Below are 5,654 nucleotides of genomic sequence, written 5' to 3'. Positions count from 1 at the left end.
TCCTTGGCTCCTCGGCTCACCCTGCGCAGCTCCTTGGTGATCCCGGCATGTTCCAGCCTGCTAAGCAGCAAATGCAATAGGGGCTCCTTCCCAAGGCAGTAATAAGGGAATTAATCACAGGAGCAGCAGGAACATCTCCAGAATGTGTGAACTGGCTGATTATTAGCAGTTCTGGGCCCACAAACACACAGTCTGACACTCTCAGAACCAAACCTTGCTGGTTTCATTTCATTGTGGGATCATTATAGACTAATAGGCGGGGGGGGGCTAATTAAAGAGATTTTCTACATATATTCGTTTGTAGAATCAAAGAGCCAATCTGGTGCAGGAATCCTCTAATGTCCCCATTGGCCATTCCTTTGGAGACTGGTAATCTGTGGATTCTGGCCAATTCCATAGTCACTTTTTATTGGGCTGGAGGGGGCTTCTGTGTACTTGGAATGCCAGGGCCTATTTTGTATCCCAATCTGAGCCTGCTTGAAAGGAGACATATTGGATAAATGAAAAACCCCTAACCCTGTAGGCAATAATGAATAATATACGGTGCTGGTTTCCCTTTGGGCTAAACATTAACCCTATCTGTAACAATGGCCCCTTTATTGGAGCTCCCTATAGATCCTCTCAGGTCCCTGTCTGGGTTTCACATGAGGGGTGGGCGTGTCCTAACGGTCCCTGCCAGAAGCACATTAGGAGGGGGAGAGCCAATCACAGCCCTGCAGTCACACAAGCACAGACAGGCTTCAGTTCCCTATCAGGTCAGCCTAGCTGCTGATTGGTTCCTATCCTACAGTGCCGCCGCCCCCCCTGCACAGCCTGGGAAAGGAGGCAGCAGGAAGTGGAACAGATGGGCGGGGCTAGTGGGAGTTTTGGAGAAATTTTCAATAAATCAGCCCAAAACACTACTTTTTAAAAGCCAATTCCTTCTATATTTAGATGATTACAATTCATTGGCACAATATTGTTTTTCACACAACATGTCCCCTTTGAAGGTATCTAGTTCTCTCACTGGGAGTCTTGTAGTTCCTTCTTGGTAACGACCTGGTAAGTTTAAAGTCACTATGGGGGGCATTTACTAAAGTTCATATTTTTTATATTTTGAAGTCTATGGGAGAGGACCTTTCCGTAATTCGGAACTTTCTGGATAACGGGTTTCCGGATAAGGGGTCCAATACTTGTACAGATTTTAATTCAGTGCTCTTTAAAGGGAAGCTGCCATGATATTTATGGGGCACTTTTTATTTCTAAATGACACTGTTACACAGCAAATAATTCCCTCTGCCATTTAACCTTTTATTCTTGTACCAACAAATGTATTTGTAGCTGTAATATTGGTGTGTAGGCGCCATCTCAGTGCATTGTGCCTGAGTCTGAGCTTTCAGCCAGCGCTACACATTAGAACTGCTTTCAGCTAACCTATTGTTTCTCCTACTCCCATGTAACTGGAGGAGTCCCAAGCCGGACTTGGATTTCTTACTATTGAGTGCTATTCTGATACCTACTGGGAGCTGCTATCTTGCTCCCTTCCCATTGTTCTGCTGATTGGCTGCTGGGGGTGAGGGGGGGGATATCACTCCAACTTGCAGCGCAGCAGTAAAGTGTGAGTGAAGTTTATCAGAGCACAGGTCACATGGCTGTGGCACCCTGGGAAATGAAGAATATGGCTAGCCCCATGGGAAAAACAGATTACAATGCAGGATTCTGCTGGAGAAGCTCTATTAACTGATGGGTTTAAGCCTGTGCAAAAGCAATACAGGGTTTTACATAACACAGGGAAGTTGCCTGGCGAGTCTGTGCCAATAAACAGAACAGTGTTTGTGTATATTCTGTATAACCACATTTCCCAGCACCAAAACTCCCTTCTGCCATTTCCTAATACAACAACAAAATCAGCCTCTAGGGCAAATCTCTTGAATGTGAAGTCCGGCAGCTCTGTGGGGCACAGGGCATACTGGCAGCTTGGGATTCTGGGAGATTCTGGCGAGCCACCATGTTTGCTCTCTATGGTACTGAGAGATAAGGGGACTCGGCAGTGGGATCCTCTAGCCTTAGCTTTTGGCTCCAAAACTTTGGGGCTGGCACCCATTGAGTTGCCCTGAGTAGTGGGTGGGGGTTGCTCAGTGATTTGCTTTCCTGCCTTGAAGTACTTGGTCTCTATGGATCTGTACTTCCTGCGTCTGATGAAACTGACCTTAGTGTGTTGCATGAATAGGATAGGGGTGTTAGATTGTAAGCTCACTGGCTCAGGGGCTGATGGGATAGGGACCTTAGAGTGACCTTAGAGTGTAAGCTCACTGGGGCAGGGGCTGATGGGAATGTGATAGGGACCTTAGATTGTAAGCTCACTGGGGCAGGGGCTGATGGGAATGGGATAGGGACCTTAGATTGTAAGCTCACTTGGGCAGGGACTGATGGGAATGTGATAGGGACCTTAGATTGTAAGCTCACTGGGGCAGGGACTGATGGGAATGTGATAGGGACCTTAGATTGTAAGCTCACTGGGGCAGGGGCTGATGGGAATGTGATAGGGACCTTAGATTGTAAGCTCACTGGGGCAGGGGCTGATGGGAATGGGATAGGGACCTTAGAGTGTAAGCTCACTGGGGCAGGGACTGATGGGAATGTGATAGGGACCTTAGATTGTAAGCTCACTGGGGCAGGGACTGATGGGAATGGATAGGGACCTTAGATTGTAAGCTCACTGGGGCAGGGACTGATGGAAATGGGATAGGGACCTTGGATTGTAAGCTCACTGGGACAGGGGCTGATGGGAATGGGATAGGGACCTTAGATTGTAAGCTCACTGGGGCAGGGGCTGATGGGAATGGGATAGGGACCTTAGATTGTAAGCTCACTGGGGCAGGGACTGATGGGAATGGGATAGGGACCTTAGATTGTAAGCTCACTGGGGCAGGGACTGATTGGAATGTGATAGGGACCTTAGATTGTAAGCTCACTGGGGCAGGGGCTGATGGGAATGGGATAGGGACCTTAGATTGTAAGCTCACTGGGGCAGGAGAATGATGTGTAAAGGTATTGGTGCTATATAACTAGAGCATAATAAATATTACCCCTCCTTTATAACAACATAAGGGTTAGTTATTTATCTGTACATTGCAACAAAGAAATGTGAGCAATATTGCAGGATGCAGGGGCAGTTAGGGAGGTGTGTGGGGGCAGGAATGATTGGCACTTATAGAGATATGGGGGGGGGCAGTGGGCTGGGAAAGTGGCAGTTACAGGGATATGGGGGGGCAGGGGAATAATAGAGCAGGCAGTGGGCTGGGAAAGTGGCAGTTACAGGGAAAAGGGGGGTAGGGGAATAATAGAGCAGGCAGTGGGCTGGAAAGAGTGGTACTTATAAAGATTATACTTACTATTCATCCTCTCCCACAATTATTGCCCCTTCACTTACTATTCACACTGTCCCATAATTATTGCCCCTTGTCTTACTATTCACACTGTCCCATAATTATTGCCCCTTGCCTTACTATTCACACTGTCCCACAATTATTGCCCCTTGCCTTACTATTCACACTGTCCCATAATTATTGCCCCTTGTCTTACTATTCACACTGTCCCATAATTATTGCCCCTTGTCTTACTATTCACACTGTCCCATAATTATTGCCCCTTGTCTTACTATTCACACTGTCCCATAATTATTGCCCCTTGTCTTACTATTCACACTGTCCCATAATTATTGCCCCTTGTCTTACTATTCACACTGTCCCATAATTATTGCCCCTTGCCTTACTATTCATCCTCTCCCACAATTATTGCCCCTTCACTTACTATTCACACTGTCCCATAATTATTGCCCCTTGTCTTACTATTCATCCTCTCCCACAATTATTGCCCCTTCACTTACTATTCACACTGTCCCATAATTATTGCCCCTTGTCTTACTATTCACACTCTCCCACAATTATTGCCCCTTGCCTTACTATTCACCCTCTCCCACAATTATTGCCCCTTGCCTTACTATTCACCCTCTCCCACAATTATTGCCCCTTGCCTTACTATTCACACAGTCCCAGTGGAGTTGCTTTCCCTTGAGTTTCCCAAACCCCCATCCAGGCAGCTCTGATTCGTTGCCATTTGTAGCCCAGGGATTTATATTGCAGAATTCTGTTCCCAGCCCAGACATGGGGTGCGGCCATATTGGCAGCTGTTTGTAGCCCCCGCAGAAGGGAGATTAGCGGCTGCTTTGGGCTCAGTACCCAGGGCCGTATGGGATTGGCCGCTCTCTAACGAGCGCTGACTGATTTGTCCCCATCTAAAGAAAGGCTAATTAGCTGCACTCATCTCTGCACTCGAACTCCCAGTGATGCAGGATCTGAGCTTTGGCTGAATAATTGTGCCCCCCCCGGGGTTAAGATAACCCTTATACAGGGGGGCAGTTATCTCCTGCCAGTGACCCCCCAATAACAGGGCAATATGAAGGGGTCGCCGGGTGTGAGGGCAGAACTCTGCGTTATTCATACGGCTGGTTTCTCCCATGTGGTTTCCCTACTACAGTAGGAATTAGAGACGTGATTGGGCGTGGCACCTCCCCGCAGCCACATGGTATGATCCACCCTCATACTGAGCCTCTAATAACATGGTACCCAAGCCACACGGAGCTCTGTGTGTGCTGCGCAACTGTGCAACTGAGCTTTAGCGGCATCAAAGGACATAAATCTTGGCATTAGTTAATAGATTATTGTTTGCCCCAGAACATTTCTTACGTGTATATTACTATTTATTCATGTAGGTGGAAGCTGCCATATTGTTTGCCTTAGCTCAACACAAGGGTGTTGTTTTCAGTGTATATACTTATTGTATTTTGTTTCATAGGAGACAACATAAAAACTACGAGATGGGTAGAAAGAAGGAGCGGTGAGAAACTTGAGGAAACGGTAGAACCATAAGAGGGAGAAAAGATCAGAAGAACAATGATAGGGGGGGATAAAGAACCATAAGAGGGGTAGAAGGTAGATGATATAGAAAAATAATGAGAGGGGTAGAAGGGAGGAGATACAGAAGAACCATGATAGAGGGAGAGGGAAGGATTAAGAACCATAAGAGGGGCAGATAGCAGGAGATACACAAGAACCATCAAAGGGGTAAAAGGGTGTTGAGGTCAAAACCCATGAGAGGTAGGAAGGAAAGATCAGAAGAATTACAAGAGGGTAGAAGGGAGGAGATACACCATGAAGGGGGCAGAAGGGAGGAGATACACCATGAAGGGGGCAGAAGGGAGGAGATACACCATGAAGGGGGCAGAAGGGAGGAGATACACCATGAAGGGGGCAGAAGGGAGGAGATACACCATGAAGGGGGCAGAAGGGAGGAGAAACACCATGAAGGGGGCAGAAGGGAGGAGATACACCATGAAGGGGGCAGAATGGAGGAGATACACCATGAAGGGGGCAGAAGGGAGGAGAGCTCAGAAGAACCAGGTAAAGGGTAGGGGGGAAGGGAGGAGATATAGAAGAACAATGAGAATGGTAGAAGGAAATGGGGGGGATAAGGATGAGGGGGGAAGAGGGATCAGAAGACCCATATGAAGGGTAGATGGGTGGGGTGGTCAGAAAAACCAGAAGGGTAGAAGGGAGAAAAGATCAAAAGCACTCTAAAGCGCAAAAAAAGCTAAAGCTCTCAATCTGTCTAAG

Source organism: Xenopus tropicalis, chromosome 9, assembly GCF_000004195.4.
Source record: "Xenopus tropicalis strain Nigerian chromosome 9, UCB_Xtro_10.0, whole genome shotgun sequence".
In the NCBI taxonomy this organism is placed as follows: domain Eukaryota; kingdom Metazoa; phylum Chordata; class Amphibia; order Anura; family Pipidae; genus Xenopus; species Xenopus tropicalis.
The sequence above is the reverse complement of the archived record's forward strand: the minus strand, read 5'-3'. Positions refer to the sequence as shown.